This window comes from Lipophrys pholis, assembly GCF_963383615.2.
Source record: "Lipophrys pholis genome assembly, chromosome: 4".
In the NCBI taxonomy this organism is placed as follows: Eukaryota; Metazoa; Chordata; class Actinopteri; order Blenniiformes; family Blenniidae; genus Lipophrys; species Lipophrys pholis.
Genome location: NC_137637.1, coordinates 10129708 through 10150408, shown reverse-complemented (window position 1 = coordinate 10150408; position 20701 = coordinate 10129708). Strand labels below are relative to the sequence as shown.

At 42.0% G+C, this 20701-nt stretch overlaps 1 protein-coding gene across 2 annotated transcripts in view; it reads right to left on the bottom strand.

Annotated features, from left to right (window-relative positions):
- The window catches only part of LOC308108584 (band 4.1-like protein 1), a 137461-nt gene extending 133526 nt beyond the window's left edge, over window positions 1–3935 (bottom strand). For both annotated transcript variants that reach the window (XM_080461669.1, XM_080461670.1), the window contains exon 1: window positions 3767–3935. The gene's annotated coding sequence lies outside the window, so the exon portion shown is untranslated. The remainder of the gene's footprint in view (window positions 1–3766) is intronic.
- Between the last annotated feature and the right edge of the window lie 16766 nt (window positions 3936–20701).

Here is a 20701-nt window from a genome sequence, read left to right as displayed (position 1 = left end):
ATTGCTTGGGAGGTGTCGGCCATAAAGACACAGAGCCTCACGGTGATGTTTGATGTATTCATGACAGTGAGGATTACGGGAGTGAGCAGCAGAATTAGAGGTGAGCCGTGTGGTTGTGAAGGGGAAGGCAGGAGTTCAGCGGGTCCTCACAAACACACGAGACCAAACTGCGCCTGATTGGCCGCTGGAGCTCAGGCAGGCAGGCAGGAAGGGACGTGAGCGCGCTGACCGAGCTACAAAAACATGATGGGTCCAGAAACATTCAGCTGGTCCGACAGCAATGACAGTCAAGTACAGGACACACACCTACGCACAACACACACACAATGTGCTGCATGCTTTGTCATCAGCACATGTACCATCAGGGTGACCCTGTATAATTACACAGCATATCCATGCCTGCACCAATCGCTAGCAGCTAAACAAAGGAGCCCCAGACGCAACAGCTCACTGCCCTCATTTCTTCCCGACAGAAGTGCAACACTGAAAGAAGAAGAAGAGGTTGTGTTATCTTGCAAGAGAGCGGAGTGATTGCCTCCAAAGAGACACGGGAGTCGAAGGAGGGCCGCCTCAGATGCCTCATATACACGGCTCATTTGAATTGCAAATGCCGCTCGGCAGCACGCTGGGCTGTGAAATCCCAGCAGCACCCTCGGGCGTCTGAACTCGCTGGCAAACGCTGACATGTACGCACTGGTAGCACGAGCTCGCAACCGCGTACAGTGAAAGCGGAGACAAAAAAAATGGAAAAAACTGCAGGGAGAATCGAGAAGCGATAAAGAGGGAAAACCGGTAAATAGATGATGTAATGTCTGTGTGGCGGTTTGGCTTTGAGGGAGATGAAGCATCAGGTGATAAACTGAAGGAGGCTCGCCGAAGTGAATGACATGGATGTGGCGAGATGGCAGGTCTGCCAGCGGAGGCAGACGGTGGATGCGCGGCCTGGAGGAGAGTTTGACGGGGTGTTGTAAAGCCCACCTGTATGGCATGGGGAGGCGGGCCGGGACACTCAGCCACCCAGATCCTTTGGATCAGACAGACCACCAAACTATGCAAAGACTCAAAATTCATGAGACATTTTAGTGATGACATTTAAAAATGTCATTGCAATGTCAGTACCGCGATACACAGAAATTACCAGACTACAAATGAGTCCATCTACAAGGCCTATTCAGTGACAGAGGGCAGAATTTAGAAATATTCACTGGCAGCATTGAGTCACTATCATCCAGTCTGTTCTCAAACCTTCAGGAAGTTACCAAGACACTTCATTGTCACGTTTACCATTCATCCTGTTAGTGCTGCCTCCTATTGGCCTATTCAATTCCCGAACTTAAAGGTCCCATATTATACGGTTTTTCAACCATTTCACATAGGTGTCAGAGGTCCTACAACATTGTATTCAAACTATATTGCCTCAAATACAGCCTGGATCCTGAATTTCAGTCCCAGGCTTCTACTGAGAAAAGGCCATCTGTACCTTTAAATGCTAATTAACCGTGTCTGTCCACGCCTCCTCCATGCCCCTCTCCAGTAGAGTTTGCAAGGAGAATAAATAGAGCCCAATGATTTTAGAGGACAGACTCACTGTGGGAGGGTCAAAGTGAGGATCCACTGCCAGAGGGAGTGGTTATTTCCTCTGTTGATGTCATGAAGGCAAAATCTCTGAATCGCCTGTATGAGCACACATTCGCTAAAGAGTGGAGCAAGCAGGTGAGGGAGATGACAGATTTTCTTCACTTCTGTGGCTCCAGGTCCGCATATTTCTGTTGAAAAACCATTATAAAATGAATTCTGAATAATATGGGACCTTAAAGGCGTTTCAAGTTTGAACGTATCGTTACTGCGTTTTCGTTTTCAAACAGTTTTGCATTCACACTGCAATGTTTGGAAAATTATATAAGTTTACATGGAAAATGCTGTAAAAATGTAGTTTATGTTGGCCTACTAATGGGTGCTGTTTTTGTGATGAAACCACACACATGCATGCAGAGAACAATATTCTGTATATTAATACAATTTTTTGTAAGACAAAAAATCTATATATTAATATATACATTAACAATGGGAATACACAGACATTGGTATGGACAGACAAAGTTAGATTGTTATTACGGTGACTCAATTCTAAAACTACCAAGTCCCAGAAGAATATGGACTGGCAGCCATGACACTCTGGAGGAAAACACTGTTATTTTCATTCTATTGGTGCAGGTGCAGAAGAACTATTTACTACAGCCATGGTGTGGATGAGAAGTAAAAGCGGGACCAAAATCAGTCATTATCAACACCAAGAAGTAATATCGACGCACTGAATCCTGCTGCTGCTTTTTTTGGTTGATTAAGGGCAGACTATAAAACTTCAATACACCATGTTGTTGCACAAAGTAGTATTGCACCACTGGACAAAGGGGTTAGTTGGTTCGATTACCAACTGCAGCATCACAAAGAATGCAAAGAATTCTTATAGATGACCTCAGTGCTGCAGCTATATTATATTCTGTTCATAATCTTAGGATATTAACATTTGGTTTTAAGCTAAAAAGACTGAAATCATCTTGGAAAAGTAAGGCAGTGTTTTTGGAACGCTAAAGTAGTCTGACTGAAGTATCCTGAAACCAGAGTGATCACTTTAGTGTCTAGTCTGATACCTTTATAGTTTATTTTTAAATCAGTACTTCCAAAAGAGAGGTTCAACTGTCATACTGCATGTGCCAGCTGCTGACACTGCAACCTTCTGCTTCATTTCATGTCGGACAGTAAATAGATGTGACTCTAAACTCAGCATAAAAAGCAAAAACACTACTGGATGAGCAAGTTGGTTTGTTTACCGACATTAATAGATGGAGGTGATTAAACACTGCGACTGTCGCCTTCTGAAGCTTTGTTTATTCAAAACTGTCATTCCCCAAAAAAAAAAGGCCAACGTGAAAACGCACTCATTCATGGAGCAGTCCCAGCATGCAGTCACAAACTTCACCTCTGCAGCCCCCACAGCATTCACCTCCAGTCGCTGTTTCCCACCATTCACACTCCATGCCAGTTAAAACGGGACAAAGCCTCGTGGACCTTAAGCCTCCGTTCGCTTTGTTTCTGTAGGCAAAAATATGACCACTTTGTGCAAGCAAGCCAGAGGTGTTGATGTTAGGGTGTGACAATGGCAACATTGTGTGTCCTCAGAGTGGCTGTTGCATGACCAGATGGGTGTGATTGAGAAATACACCGACTCAGATCCAGTTCTGCCCTGACAGGCTGAGACACAAAGCAAACAGCTGATCTCTGCAGCAGCAACTCTGACAATCCTGTGCTGGAAAGGTGAGAATATCACATTTAAAGTGGCTGTCCGGGCAGGAGGAAGGCTGAGGAGGAGGAGGAGGTGCTCTCCTCCTGGTTGTTGCGGGGTTTGCAGCTCTCCTGATAGGAGCTCTGACTGGGCCAGTGGGAACAAAATGACGCTACAACTTGCTCCTGCCTGTGTTGCTCCATCTACGCACTGGTATTCATCCCCCTGATCAGAGGCGAGCGGGCAAAGTCCAGGGAAATAAATTAATGAATTAAAGAAGGAAGCAGCAGCTGCAGCTTCAATAAAATAAATGCCTTTTCACTGCAGCACAACGCGGCTGTGACAACGCGCAGTCATTTTTGCGGGCGAATTACGCGCAAAACGGGACGAATGAAAGGAAAAGAGCGATACATCCCATAATAAAACCAAGCCTCGTAACGACAAACTGGCAGGGAAGGGAGAGAAATGAATATTTCAACCTACCCTCCTGTCAGATAGGCATCCAGGGGAGGACCATGGATGGTGCGCACCGGGGGAGACCAATCCAGCTTCTGCCGCAGCTCCGTGTTTATTCCCGGGCTGAGGGAGAGGGAGTGTGTCCGTGTTTTGCCGGCAAAGATCCTAGTGTGTGTGTGTGTGTGTGTGTGTGTGTGTGAGAGAGAGTGTGTGTGTGTGAGTATGAGTGTGTGTGTGACAGAGAGAGAGAGAGAGAGAGAGAGAGAGAGAGAGAGAGAGAGAGAGAGAGAGAGAGAGAGAGAGAGAGAGAGAGAGAGAGAGAGAGAGAGAGAGAGAGAGAGAGAGAGAGAGAGAGAGAGAGAGAGAGAGAGAGAGAGAGAGAGAAGAGGGAGGGACGCTGTCAGATGCAGAGAGCCAGGAGGGAGGGACACACACACCTACTTATGCACACGAATGCACACACACTCAGAGGCGCGCGCAATTACGCGTGCGTCATTGCACAAAAAAGTCTCCTTTTCCCCCTCTGTCAACAAGTCCTGAAATCTTAAATAAACATACCAACAATGCGACAAAACCCCTTATTGTTTCCGCGAAAGAGGCACGCACATGTTTTACTGTTTGGATTCTTCTTATAATCCTCTTCCTCCTCAAACACGTGCAGCCCAGGCACGACTAACATCTGAGGAGTCGCAGTTATTTCTCGTGGTGTCGTCAGCATGGCACCAGCCCTTTGATTTGATCACTTTGGGGGAAATGCTTTAATAACGCGCAGATTAGCGCATCCCTCACCTTTTCGTGGGGGATTCATGCGCTCAAAGGACAGCGCGCCCTGAGCCACCCACTACTGTCAACAACAGGGAGAAAATAGATTATAATGAAGGTCTCCGGCCATGAAAAGCATTAATACTAAGGTATCAGTGCCCCCATTGTGGCGGGGAAATTAACACGGTATTATTTTGAGAGGCGAGCAGAGCCTGATATAATGAATCACTGATTAGAGGTTGCTCTTGCTTGATTGGATTAATCTCCATCAGGTTATATCATGATTATTATTTGCACAAGCTGAGCTGGAGAGGTGATATTCAGAGGAATGGTGCACTAAAGTGGCCAAAAGAAAAGTAACTCAAGGTCACTACCTGCAGGCCTGTTATGCACAAAGAGCACTCCGGGTAATCCAGTGCCAGCTCCAGATTTAATAGAAGATTGTGGTGGATTCATCTTTTTTTTTTTTTTTTTTTTTTTAAATCAGTGGATGACTAGGCTCACTCAATGCACCACACTGTGGTAAAAAGTGGTATTGCAAGTCGAATCAGGCTATAGATTTGTATAATTTTTTGGTCGATCTTTTAAATGTAAGAATAAAAAGTTACGTATTACACAAAAGGTGTTCAGAAGTCTCATGCAGAAACATTTACAAATGATTGGACCAATAAGGCAGGGACCTCCAACTCTGGCCCTGGAGGGCCCAATCCTGCATTTTTTAGACGTCTCCCTGCTTCACCAGACCTCAATCTAACAATGTCTCCATCAAGCTTTTAAAGGCCTATAAAGAGCCCTTTTTTGCCCTCCGGTGTGTAGCAACTTGGAGAGACCTTACGTGCATTTCGTCGGCCCTTGAGGTCCAGAGCATGGAGACCCCCGCTATAAGGATTACCATCGAAGGTCAACATTTTTATTAACACCACCACAAGCCAGTTACCCTTGGATGTCAGCTCTTCCTGTCATTGTGAAGCAGAATTCACAGAGTGTTGGATTTTTCACCCAGTCATAGGGGATGAGAGCTGGGATTAGACCGTCGTGAGACAGGTCAGCTTTACCCTGCAGAGGATGTGTTGCAATAGTAATAGTTGTCCATTTCACTGAAAATGCTATATTTGGTCACAGCAGCAACTTTATTTTTCTGTAATTACAGTGGCCTCATTTTGTTACGAAGCTATGAGTGTATAAACCCTACCACATCCACATCACCATCAGTTCCGGCCATTTCCTTTTGGACAAAGATACCAGATACAGGATTAATGGATTCTGAAAATCATTTGTCCAAGTCGTGATCAATCTTTTAAATGTGTTGTCTTTAAGAGTTTTGTTTTTTTTAATCTATGTATTTGTGGTATCATGCATAGATACTTTGTGAAGTGTTTTTAATGCCACAGGCTGCAGAACTAATTGCCTCCCTGTGAGATAAAGATGCCGGATTGTTTGATTGATTAGTCTCTCAAGCCCAACTAGTGTGCGGCGCAATATATACAAGTGAAAGTTTCATGTATGAAAACACGCCAGATTCTGCTCCAAAGGTTTTCTTTGTTTTACATTAAGAAACATGAAAGTGAACAATGTCGCTTGAGCCTTTTGGTATGACGCTTCACCAGGTGTAATCAATCATGGATGGGCCATTGTGGTGATGAACACTGTTTCCCCTTTAATATGTCACTAAAAACTGGATCTGCTTCATTAACTCGGGGAAGGCGCTTTTAGTGTCTCTTCAGTTATTTGTTCAGTAAACTTTGAATAAAAGAATAAGTAGAGTTTAAACAATGTTAGTTTTTTTTTTTTAATGCTAATGGCTAAACAGTGAAGTATATTTCTAATGTGACTCAAATCATTTCACCAGTAAAGATACATGGGGATCTGTACAAGAATCAAAAGACTTCTGGATATTTAGCAGTTTTACAAGTCTGCAAAAACACCTGCAATCGACCCCTTTGCATTTTTATTCCCAAAACACTGCAAATTGTCTTTATTAAAATAAAAAGGTTCAATCCCCTTTGTTTCACCAACAATTAGTGAGTTTTTAAAAAGCAATTCTTCTTTTGCAATAATTCAGTTAAGGTATTTCTTACAATAACCAAAAGATAAAATCAATATTTTGGCCTCTGCATGTCCGTTAATGTTTGTTGCAGTTTGTTACGACACACCAGCGTCCAGAATCATGATAATATTACAGGATTTCTGCTTTTTACTTCCTGGAATTAGAGCATTAAAAGTGGGGTCTTACTGTTTATTTGGAGTCTCTTCATACAGTTTCCAGCAGAGTGCATCACTATCAGAGCTTAAACACCTGACTGTCAGCATGTGTGAATCATCAGGCGTGATCCAGTGGCTGGTGAAAGAGAAGAATTCAATATACTTACAACCAAGCTGTTGGAATGCTTGTAAACTGTGTCTTAGCCCCGCCCTGATGCTCTGATTAGCTGAGATAAAATGGGGCGTGGTCACCTGTCACCAGGGGCGGGGCTTGTGCAATGGAGCAAATTCAAGTATTTGTTTTCTACACTACATTAATAAAATGTAATCAAATTGCACATTTATTGAACATAAAACATTTAGTAAAAAAATCATTTATTTTACAGTACATTGTGATAAACCTGTTCAGGATTTTTTTTTTTTTTAAATCAACAAAATCAAACAAAAATGTAAGAACATTGAATATGAAAATTAATGAAATACGAGATAGAAAAAAGGAAACAAAATGATGTCAAAAGGCAGAAACGCTGAAAATGATGTAGTTCACATGCCGGGCCACAATTTAGTGTTGCTGATTGTTTTGCAATGGAACCACACACATATATGCACGCAGAGAACAATAAGCTCTAAACATTAACAATGGGAGTACACAGACATTTGTATGGACAGACAACCAAGTGGGATTGTTATTACGGTGACTGTCAACTATAAAACCACCAAGTCCCAGGAGAATGTGGACGGGCAGTCCTGACACTCTGGAGGAAACATTGTTCTTATTGTCTATCTATTGAGCATGTCCAGAAGAGCTATTTATTACTGCCATGGTGCACATTCACAGTAGTATCATTTCAAAAAAGTTGCGCTTTCCCCCATTTCCATGGAGACGGAGCATTTTCAAAAGTTCCACCTTCAGAGCAGTTTTCAAAAAGTTAAATTTTCAATGGCTCTGAACAGTGTTGTCATGTATAAAGACCCCAAAAATGAAACCAAAGTTTTGTGTTTTTACTTGAAAATGTCCCGTAAACTCGCCTTATAGCACATGAATTAGAATGACCAAACAGCGAGGGGGTGAAAGCAAACAACATAAACGTGAAGAGAAACACTGCTACAGAGATGATTCTGGAGTTTCACATACCAATCCATTTGTTGGATTTTTTTTATTTGTCTTTGTATTGAAATTTAAAGAAGAAATATGTGTGAATACAGGACACTGCTTTTTGATATTTTACTGTATTTTGGTTGTGCATGTGTTCTTTATTTATGTTAAAAATGTACTTTAAATATTTTATTGGAAGACTTTGAATCTAAGGTCCATTTAGTAGTACGCCAGGAATGATTCTTGTTTTTAGCTCACTCTGCTGTCATTTTACGGCTCCGGCTCACTCGGGATCAAAAAGCTCCGTACGCGGCCTCAGAACTGAAATGAGCTTCACATCCCTGCATTAAATCTTCCATCTTCCAAATCCTGTCACTTGTAGCCCGCCTGTGTATTCATAATGTTTTTCCCACAGTTGCATCATCGGTGAGCGGTGTTTGAGGCTAATAGTCAGAGAGACATAAAGGAGCCTTCGTTCTTTTGAAAATAAACATACATGTGAAAACATCTCGGGTTGAAAGTCAACCGAATCTGACACGACAACGCAGCCTGCTTCAATCTGTTAAAAATGAAGGAGCTTTAAACATGCAGACCCTGATCTGGGCTTTGAACCTCAGGATGGTTTAACTCGTGGGTGGACGAATCAATCTGAGCTTCTTCAAAGCCAGCTTGTATAATAACAATCTCTCCGTCTCTCTCTCGTCTCTGCTGCTGCAGCACACAACAATGAGTCTAAGAGACTTGCAGATGAAGAGCTGGATGAGAGTGACACAGATAAAGTGGCATGTTGGCCGGTTGCATCAGATGTCAGCATGTGAAGACGCACTGTGGCTGTGGGCTCCAGTCCTCGACAGACTTCATTATCTAGATGAGCTGAGTCAGCAGAGAGGAGATGCTTTGTATTCAGCCGGTGACTCAAACGTCCTCTTCTACACGTCTTCATTGGATGACCTGCGAAGTGTGAGGTTAGGATTGTTTGCTTATATCATTCACCCTGGAGCTTTATTAGCACCATGCAGTAAATGTTGAAGATATGACTGGCTTTCATAAGAGGCTTCCCACATATACTTCTGCACATTTTAGTTTTCACACTCATCACATATGTTGACTCTATTTTTCAGCGGGTTGGGCTGTAAGGTCAGAGTCCGACGTCCCTCTGATGCAGATGTCCATCGGTCTCCGGGGTCGTCTGAGCGATCGCTTCATGACTGATTGGTCACGGCCTGGTTCACCTTGAAAGCACTTGGTTCTGGGAGCAGTGGTGGCCGAGAGGTTAGGGACGAGGACACAGGGTCAGAAGTTCATAGGTTCAAATCTCAAAGCAGGCAGGTCACCAGTGTGGGTCCCTGAGCATGACCCTTGACCCACATTGTCAAAGAACTAGGATGGGTAAATACAAATGTCCACTAAAGTATCTTTAGTTCACTTCATTCATACTGGTAATACATTATTATTGTTGTCTGTGAATGTTTCTATTCAGTTTCTGCTGTGCAAGCATCACGTACGTCTCCAGTTCATCCTCTTTTGCCTGTTTCACATCCGGTCTGGATTGTCAGGTTGAGTTTTTAAAATTAATGTAAATCATAATTTCTTTTTTTTCAGAGATATATTTTTAAATTGGTTGCTACTTTGCACAGAATACTACGGTAATTTGCGTCGCACAGGTCCATCATTCTGAGGCCTTGTCCACACGACAACGCCGTTTCATGTAACCACATTGTTCCTGGAACAATCATCCAGCGTATCAGGAGCCTGAAAACTGAGGTGTTTAGAGAACATGTTCCAGCATGGAACTTTTTGAAAACGCTGCCTCTGTGTTGATGTGTGGATGGACAAGAAGCACATTTGCTGAAAATGATGATGTCATCACAAGTTTCTTCTTCTCTGATTTTGGTGTATTTCTGTGGCCTGGCATATGTACTGTGCTACATCGTTTTGAGTTTTTATGTTGTGTGGATGCAGACATTTTCTGCAGTGATGCTGTGTGGATGGAAAACTTTTTAAGAATAACGGGGAGAAAAAAGATCGTTTTGGCTCGTGTAGACAGGGCCTTAGTTGAGACTTAACCTATAATAACAATCCAACTTGGTCGTCTGTCCATACGAGTGTTCATGTACTCGCCGCCATTGTTAATGTGCGTAGCGTATTGTTCTCTGCGTGCATGCGGATGTGGTTGCATTACAAAAACACCCAACAGCACCAACTCGTGGCCCAACATGAAAACTTGGTTGTTGTCATGACAACGGGGCCTGAATCTGGTATCAATCCAAATTTACTTCATTACATGTTTATTTTAAAGTAAAATAATCAAATTAATGCAGCGTGACTAAAATTGGAGACGTACAATCGGTCCATTTCATTGTGGTACATGTATTCAGTAACAATGTGGCCTTCTGGTAATGAGCGTGACATTTAGCAGCCATCACAATGATCAAAGTTTCCTTTCCCGGCGTTAAGGTGTAGCAGAGGAACCTCAACTGGATTTCTTCTCTGGTCCTGGCCAGCTGCATGTTCGATAGCATCAGTGACCCCCCCACCCCCGACATCCTCGCTCCTTCCCCACAGTAGATAGGAGCTGCCTGGGTCCGCCATTATCAGTAAGTTTCCGCCGACAATCCCGCGTTCACTTTGCTTCACGCTGTGAACGGCCGGCTGTGTGGCGGCGAGAGACGGAGCCAGACACTCCGGCTCTCTTTGAAACCATGAACACTTTCAACACCACTGGAAACCACACAAATGGAGTGCTTTTTGTGCAGAGAGAGACCTGCTGCTGCATCTAAATGATACCGTGGCGTACACCAGCCGGCTGTTTTATGACTCCATGGAAGCAGGATTTCTTTCGCTCCAGGCAAACACCCATTTGGCAGGACGGTGGACGCACTGCGGACAGCAAAAACAGCTGAAACCACACAAATCGTGGCAGCCTCAGTGCGTCTCTCCCATCAGAGCTGCAGGTCAGCTCGGGTCAGACTTTCCTCTATATTAGCACTGATTGCTAATCTATGGGCGATCCTCCGGACCAGCTTTTAGCATTCTATCAGCGTCTGCCGCTGGCTGCAAGTTGCTAATCAATGTCAGGATTATTTCTCTGCGTGCATGGATGCCGCCTGGCATGTGGTAAACACTGCTTCCAGTGATGCTTTTAAAGAGAAAAGCACATCATAATTATTTAATTCACCTCTTCCCCCTGCCCAGCGGCAGCAATTTTTTTTTATTATCCCAGCACATAGTGTCGGAGAGTGAGGGAATCGCAGGCAGGTAGTCCACTAACACACTCAGACAGGAGGTCCAGTCTTTTATTTGGTCTCAAAGCATATTTTACTCACATTTTAAAAAAGATATGTTTTTACAGTGAGTTTAAAAAGAAAAAAGAAAAAAAAAGGCAGCTATTTGTGTAATTTCATACTGAAAACAGAAGTCGTCTGGTTTACTTTTTCCATTGAAGGAATAAGATGGGAAGAGTGCAAACCTGGACATGATATGATCCGTGAGCCACATGCAGCCATGTGTCTATCTGATCAGTCTCAGGGCCCGGTTTACTAAAGGTATACCTCGTACTGAGGAAGCTGATCTGCCCCCGCTTACACAACATTTCAAGGGATAAAGCATTTTTTTTGTTTCAGGATAGTTTTGAATACAATGTCCATTTACATGGAAATGGCAGAAATGATTTAGTTTTCATGTTGGGCCACTAGTAGGTGCTGTTGGTTGTTTTTGTAATGAAACCACACATTCATGCCACATACTTGCAGAGAACAATACACTATAAACATTAACAATACGAGTTAACAGACATTTGTATGGACAAAGCTGGATTGTTGTTGTGCAGAGAACTAATGCAAGAATGTACAAGAACTATTTACAATGGCCATGGTGCGCATGCAGAGTAGCAGAAACACAAAAGTTTTCCCCTGTTTTCACAGTCGATTTTGAAAAATTACGTTTTTTCTCTGTTTCCACGTAGCATGTAGCAAAAATTGTGATTTCAATGCTACAAGTCACAGAAAACAATTACATCTGAAATTGGAGTTTTGAAAATTTGATATTTGGAAAAACCCCGTCTTTGCATGTAGACACTCAGACGGAGTTTAACGTCACATTGCGAAAGAAGCTTGTTTTAACGTTTGTCCAAACACTTTTAACTTGTTTGCAGTCACAATCACAAATGCTGTATTATGTCGAGGAGCAGAGGTTCTCTGCTTCTTGGCAGCTTCATCGTAGCTCTTAACAAGCTTTTATGCTGCTAAACGACTGTTTTGTTTTATAAAACATTCTGTTGTGAACAAGGCTATTTTTTAAAACATAGAGCACGAATTATCAATTTTTGTCAATACCCGACTATGTGTAAATGTGGAACTCAAAAACGGAATGTTTTTGAGTTCCACCATGGGAGCCTTTTTCAAAAAGTGGTTGCAGTGGTTGTGGTGCAAACGGACGCCTGAAACTCAACAAAAGTTTTCCAGTTTCACTTGAAAATGTTGAAAACTCAGTGTGTCTATTGTTCATGTTTTATAGAATCCAAAAAGAAGGAGCAAATCAACTCAGATTTCTGCAGAAATTCATCTGTCATTTCCTCAACTGGCTCCTCATGACTATTACTTGGGAATGTATTATGGGATATTTTCTGTGTGTTGCTTCTACTTTTTGAACCTTTCTTGAGTCTCTCCTGTTGCTCTTCTTTTTCTCGAAGCTTTGATTTTATGCCCAATCATCTCCCATATCGTCCATCATAAAATTGCCCATCAGACCAATCAGCCCAGTGAAGTTACCAGCATGAACTTGGATTAAGGGCGAAGCGTCTTCCGTCCAGTTAATCTGATTCAATTACTTGAAGAGTCCCCCTACCTGGACCAATGACAATATGCAATTGCTCTAATCTGTTTGATAACTTCCAACATGTCTAACTCCACTTCATCACATTTCATTTTGTGCTTGTGGCAGCTCAACACTCCATCCAGTCACTCCAACACACACGAACATAGAAGCCACACAGTTTCCTGTCAATTGTTCTCAAATGAACAGGCTTAATACACACAAACCCCTCATCTGAATACACATGTGATATCACTCATATTCTCAGTTGATAACCCACAAAATGCATGTAAACTGCTGAAGGCACATTCTATTTGTGTGAATGTGTAATTTAGCCCGCTATCATACAGGATCATAGTAAATCAGGCCCTTTGTGCATCTGTGGTAAGTATAAAACATGGGGATGAAAAAAAAAGACCAATCAGTTCTTGTTATCTTTTTAATAACTGGACTCTGATCACTAAAGTCCCATTGACATTTCCTAAACAGATATACTGTGCTTTTATCCATGAATTAAACGTCTTACCAGTTTAGTCCACATAATCCATGTTAGGCTGAAGTTTTATGCCCCTTGTATGGTTCCTTGTGTTTCTGGTAACTGACATTTATTGTTTATGGTTTTGGGTTTTTTACTCAGGATCTTATCCATGTTACTTTGTAGCGTTTGTGCTCTTGTTTTCTTTTCAACCCAGTTTAAATACTGAAGATGTCTTTGTTGGAGTTCAAGGCTGCTTATGTGTTGCATGTTAATGGTGTGTTTCTCTTACTTTCCTTCCACTTTATCTCCCCTCTTGTTTCTTGTGACTCTGCCTTTGTGTGCTGTGATTAAAGTTACTCTACCAGAAAAATCATTAAAATATAAAATATAATTCCTATAAAATATATCACTTGAGCCTGTATAACGCAGACTGGCGCACTCTCTTAAAGGAGACATATCATGCTTTTAAATCCTTCCTTTTTACATATAAATCATACAGTTGTGGTCTATACAACGCGGAACTGCAATGCTTGGGTCTGAATTCCTCATAATTAGAGCTCCACAGGCCCCTTTTCAACCCCTTTTCTGATGTGCTTCTGAGAGCAACTCGTTTTGGGGCGGTCTCTTCAAATGCAAATGAGACACTTCATACCCCGCCTCCTCTCCAGGTTGCAGAGGTGATACTCGGTTCAACGCCACCCTGTTCGGCCATCTTTGTAGTTTGATAGAACAGATACAATTATCTAGCGGCGCAGAAACTTTATATTCACACATTATTTACAAAATGTCAACAACGGAAGATTTGTCCATCCAGCCATACATGTTGGAGCCAGAGTCGGACCCGGCGGAGCGAGATGAAAATGACGATGATGCACCTACAGAACAACGTCTTCATATGGATGTAACGCAATGGTGTGTTACTATATTTACACTAACTTCTCCATCCATGCCCACTACTACAATACTGCCTGTATTACAATGACTATTTAACACAGAAGTTACATTATAATCTAAAACGAGCACACAGCGCTAACATATGAAGACGGTGCAACTGCTAATGCTAACAAAACAATGACAGGGACGTCTTATCATCACACATTTTAGCGTTATATACAGCTTACCGAAGTGCTCTGTTCGTCGTCTCCATAGATAGAAGGAACTGACCGCTCAATCAGACGAAGTCTTTCGGCAAATCCTTCTTTATACTGGCGGAGGTTGCTGAAGCAGTCATCCTTAAAGTGCTTCGCGCACACAAAAATGACCTTACCCACAGATGTGGGTACATTTCTGTGAAAAATAAAACTCAACCAGGCACTTGGAAAAGGTTCTGATGCTGGGAGACGGTGTAACGAAGCTTGTGGGTTACTACATCCAACAACCGAACATTTCGACTTATCCTCTCGTAACTTCGGTTGGACTACAAAATCGCAGCGAGAAACAAAAATGGCGGATTGCTCGAAATGTCGATGTCCTAATTTGGCAGTTCCGCCGGGAATACTGTGACGTAATAGTTCAAAAAACATAATAGAGAATAGAAAAATCGAAACCGATCGCAAAATATGACCAAAACAGAATATAAAGATATCAACGGAGCACCTGAAGAGACTACTTTGAACTTTTCTGTACTTCTAAACACTCTAAATATACAACAAAATGCATTTAAGGGCTAAAAAAGTGGATTTAGCATGATATGTCCCCTTTAAATAAAAACTCGGCGCAGACTGGTGACATTCACATATGTCGTATTTCCCTGTGACACCACTGTCAGATGCAACCAGCTCGGGAAGTGGTTTGACTGAAAGCACGTTGTTGTCTGTTCACACTTGTCTTTAGGGCTCGCCACATGTGATGGGATCACCAGAAATGCATGTTAACGCCACATCTGAACGAGCCCTTCCAGCACTGATCTCTGAAAGGACGCCCCGGCCCATTAACACAACATTTAGACTTCCAGTAAGATGGCGATGCAGCCAGACGCATAAGAGAGAGCTCTCCAAGTCGGTTAACTAAACTCGATATAGGAGCTCTATAACTCAAAATTAGGACTTTACGCCATTGACATGAAAGGTGGCAGACACAGACAGAAGGGGAAGGAATCAGTTGGCAGACCCGACATGATGGAAGAAAACCATGACGAAGAGGAACCGGAGAAAATAACACATGGAGCCTCGCAACATGAGGAAGCGCTGCTAGCAGGGTTAGCTAGCATCCGCAGCGATATAGAAAGCCTAAAACACGACTTCCAGGAGAACTTCAACACGTTCAAACACATTTCAAGTGAAAACGCATCATTTTTGCATTTTCATTTCAGAAAAGCTTCACATTTACACAGCAACGTTTTGAAACGATGTCTTTGTATGTGGAAACGGCAGAAACACTGAATCCAGAGAAGTTTTCATGTCGGGCCACAAATGGGTGCGGCTGTTTGTTTTTGTAATTTAACACAGACATTCTTATGGACAGGCAAAGAAGATGAATTGTTATTACAGTGACTGCCAACTATAAAACTACCAAGTCCCAGGAGAACCTGGACTGGGAGTCATGACACTCTGGAGGAAAACGTTGTTATTGTTCATTTCCTTGTGCATGTGCAGAAGAACTAATTAGGACAGCCGTGGTGCGCAGTAGCAGTGTTTCAGAAAAACTGTGTCTTGGGTGTGCACTGATGTGTAGGTGTGTTTATGTGGGCATGTGTATGTGTGGGGGTTTGGTGGTGGGGGTTTGTTATTGTTTGAATCCCTGCTTTTTGTTTAGTTTTTTCTAGTGTATTTTTCCAAAAGACACTTTGGTTTGAACTTGGTCATTGGTCTCCGACACGAAGCTCATCTAAAGAGCTCAACAAAGTTTTAAAGAACGACTAGAAGAAGTGGTCCCTTCAATGAACCAACCACAAGACGTCCGAGCAGTTTGTCCTTCATGGTGTCCAGGATCGTGGTGAACCCACAAGCAGATTCACATCATTAGCGATGTTTTTAAAGAGTTTAGTGAGAAAAAGTCAGAGAGCAGAGGTATCTAAAGGTATCTGGAGGCAGGTCAAAGACCACAAGCACTAGTCCAAATACGAGGAATCCAAAAACACAAAGTGAACGTAAGGAAGGTTGTGTTGACCTGAAAGTGTGAAGACAATCCGACCATGATCCCATGAAGGCAAGGGGTTTATGTACACAGGAAGGGGAAGACGCAGGTGAAACGTATTGCACAATCAGATGCACAGAGGGAGGGCAGACAGGAAAGGTAAGTGCACAACGACAGGTGAGTACATGGAAGGGATCAAACAGGAAAGAGTTGAAGACTGTATTGACACATAAATTCAAGCAGGATGCCTCCAAACATGATACTCAAACTACTTCAACCTCCTGACATAGAGGAGAAACAGATCCTGAATGCAGATATTAACAATCTTAATCAATAGTCCAGAAAGCTATTATTTCATGTTTAACTACCACTAATTCACTGCATATTCAAATGTGGAACTATGTCTCTGTATCCAGCTTGGCTTCATGTTTAATTTTTTTTCATTGAAACTCTCGCCTCAGTCGGAACACGAAGTCCAAATAGAGTTGAATCAAATAAAAATTAATAATGAGGAACTCACACTGTACTCGTTCGTGAAGTCACCACAAACTCCCCAAAGGCAAATTTAATTAGCTTTTTATCAGGTGTCCACACAGGCCAGTAATCACATCCAGGTCCTGCTTGCTGTGTCCCTCCAACAGTGCCTTCACACTTCACTAGACCTGCTTTATCTCCACAGTAGACTCCATTTACACTCTCGCTATTTACTTACACGGCGGGGTCTTTAAAGAAGGCGGTTTTACACAGAAATACCTGCTCAAATATACTTTTTTTTTTAATCTGTCATGCTCATTGCTGCCCGTTGGCACAGCAGTTTGCGTAAACCGGTCACATAGCAAATGATTGTCCCTCTCGAGGTGACAAAGTCTGGTGTGAAATGATAGAGTGGGGCCGTCCGAGTGATATACAGTGTTTTTGAAGAGGCTCAGAGGAGACCCGCAGCATCCTGCCCAATCCTTTCTCCTCGCTGTCCTATCTGCCCGCTATTTCCTCTCTCCCATCCGTTCCACCAACAACATGACCTTTTTCTCTGCGTGTGCTTACGCAGTCAAGGGCTGAAGCAGAAAACAATTTCAGGAGAGACCTGTCAGATGAAACCGGACCAAATAGGCAGATGTAGTTGTGCGTGTTGTTGGATGGTGGGTGCTGTTCTGAATGCGCTCTGTCATGACGCTTTCCAGAGAAGGTGACATCTGTCTGTGACAATATGACTGATGGTCGCGTATTAAAACAAACGAGACACTTCAGTCCTTCAATAAAAGCTCTCGACTGATAAGCTCCACAGACACTCTGCGTTTCAGAGATAATAAAAAAAAAAGAAATGACCTTGAAGACATCTTTAAAACAGCTCTTGAAGGTTTTAAAGCGTGATGTGGTTTTCATCCAACGCTGGCCTGGCTTATCTGAAGTGCTCACTACAACACTGAGGCTTTTCCTTCTTTGTGCAAATATCTGAAGTGTTTGTTTTTGTTGTTGTTCTTTTTTCCATCCTGAGGCTCAAAACTGTCTGTCTTCATTCCTGCGCAGGAATCCGTGCAGCATCAGGGGTCTGAGGGGAACCCACCTGACACGCTCTGCCATGTGTGTGTGTGCATTTGTGTGTGTGTGTCTGGACAGCTCACATGATTGCAGCTGCACGGGATAATCAACCGTGACTTCCTGCACCCCGGCCCCGCCCACCTCTGCTCATCGCTACGATAACCACCTCTGACTCAACTGACAATGCCACTCTACAGGGGCGTTACAGGAGGAACCAACAAAAACAATATGTCAACAAGTGCTGCCTTACACCAAAAACCGTTTATCTTTGCAGGTTGACACATGTCTTTGACACATTTGATCATTTCAGGGCCTGTGAGAAACTCCCAAATCCTTTAACACGGGGTGTCAAATAAAGCCTGTGGGCCAAAACTGGCTGCAATGCCAGCCACTAAACCACCAAACAAATGATGAAAACTTCAAAGAAAATATCAAAGAAAATTCTTTAAAGCAAATTTCTGAAGAGGAGCAGACACAGCACAACACTGAGGCCTGAGCTGAGGTATCGGTGATGCTGCCATGAAAGATATCAAACTATCATCAGCCTCAAAGTCATGCTGTCTGGGTGAGTTTGTAAAAACATGCATATTAGGCCTGAACATGTCCAATATACATTTTGACTGGTAACATTACATAAACTGGGATGCACTATGGAATGTCATATTTATGTATGTATATCAATGTCAGTATAAATGTATATTCATGGTTCTGTACGATTGTACTGATGATGATTTTCTCAGCACTGGAGATGACAACTACAAGTGTAAACTACAAGCTGTGATAAGGAAAGAGGGATTAAGGAAAGTTCACAATAAAATGATGTTGATTACACTGTTTTTCTTTATTCACATGTATCTGTTGTTGAAATTTACCAACAGCATAACTTTGCCTGAAAGACAGTGTTAATGGGGCCATGCAAAAAATAGCTTTTTTTTAATGGTAAAAATTTTGTATTTCTCAAGAAAACTGGTCAGAAATAGCTTGTCTGAAGTAGCATTGCTGGATTCCTTCTCCTGAAAAAACATACGTAAGTACAAACACTAAGACTATGATTCTGCATGTAGACACCTCACCCCCATCCCCCAACCCCCACCCCCCATACCCCCACCCCCACCCCCAGCCGGAAGCCTATAATGCAACAGCTATAAGGTTTGTTTTTTGGACATTTTACTGTATTTTGCACCAGAAAGTTTCATTAAAATTGGCTTCGTGTTAAGATTGTAGTAATGTTCTTTAGTAATTGTTTGATTTGTGAAAATATAGACATTTTTGTCATCTGCACCTCAACAAAGAAAACATATAAAGACATACATATACATATATTATATTTAAAGGTTATTATGGTCCTATTTAAACATCCGGTCCACTCAAGATGAAACTGGACTGTATGCAACCCTTAAACTACACTGTGTTTGACACCTATGCTTAATCTTTCATATGCTGTTTATATTTCATGCTTTTCACAGGAACAACTTCAATGTAAAGAGTTTATTTTTACATTTTGCAACACCCATGTTTGGTGAGAACCTGCAGTCTAACAATAACATGCCCTACTGCACATAATACAAAGAAATTAGCAGCCGATTGTGAAATTCGAACCAACGAACCAACATTCTCCTTAATTTGACATACAGTAAAACTGAATTTCCCCCAGAACAAAAACAATCGTAACACTTAAACAAAAGTAGACAAATTTCCAGTATTTAAATATTTTCGGTCATTTTAAGGAACATAATTGGATTTGACTGTTGATGGGACTGCTTTTTGTTTATTTATTCATATGTCATTTTATTCATTGATGGATAGATTTTTCATGTACTGTATATATTTGTCTTTTACCCTGTGTCTATTTATATGTATATGTGTTTATGTGGGCCTGTTCATTGATCTTTATTTGTTTATTTCTTAAAATAAAATCAAGAAATTAAAGAAAAAGGGGAGAGGGGATATATGTATAGCACACACACACACGCACGCACGCACACACGCACGCACACACGCGCACACGCACACACGCACACACACACACACACACACACAGAGTTCTATAAGAGCTTAAGCAAGCCGCACATCCTTCTGCTCTAAGTGCTTCCTCTGTCTGTGTTCGCTCCCACTGAGGCTGACTCATATCAGAAAGCTTGGCAGTAATGTTGTGTAATACATTGCGTGACATAATTATACTTGGATTCAAACTTTATGAGCAGCTTTCTCATTTGACTCACAGTCAGTCACAGACAAGTTTAATACATCTGAACTGAAGGATGGAAGGGAAAAAAGGACCATTTCATTATCTGAAAGCCAAATTTATTCTACTCCTTTCACGATGAGAGCTTTGCTGCAGCTTATATCATACCCCCTTTAACGTTTTATACATTCAAAATGTTCTCTGCTTACAATATATCACTTATTCATGTTTGCATTTAGTATTGAGTGATTATTAGAAGAGGAATGTTTTTAGCTGCTTGGGATGAGCACAGGAATTGTAATCAAGTTGTGCAAGTCAGATATTAGCTTCTGTGTGCAAACAGTTGTGAGTACATTAAATCTCTTACAGATAATATACAACTTCTTTCTGTGGTAGTCACAGCTCCATCTGCAGGATCTTATAAGTTAATATCCCTGACACTTCTTTTTTGTTGTGAAGCATTTTGGCATCACAATTTTGGCAAAAACAATTACTCATAGGGAGATGTATTTAAAAAAAAATTTTTAATTAGCTATTCTTAGTGTCAATTTTTTTTATTTTTATATTCCAAACAATAAAATTTAGGGCTGGTTCAGGCCAGTTTGTCATGATGCTGCAATAGGCTAAGACTGCCGGGAGAGCTACACTGAGCGTATTTCCTTTCTCACACCCCATGTGTCACTATTACATGTCACTAATATTTGTCTCTGTAGTCTGTGCTCTTTCTCTCACTCTCTCTCCCCCTCTCTCTCTACCCTCCTGCAGGATCTCTTACAGTGGACTTTCATTTTCATGGAACCAGGATTTGAATCC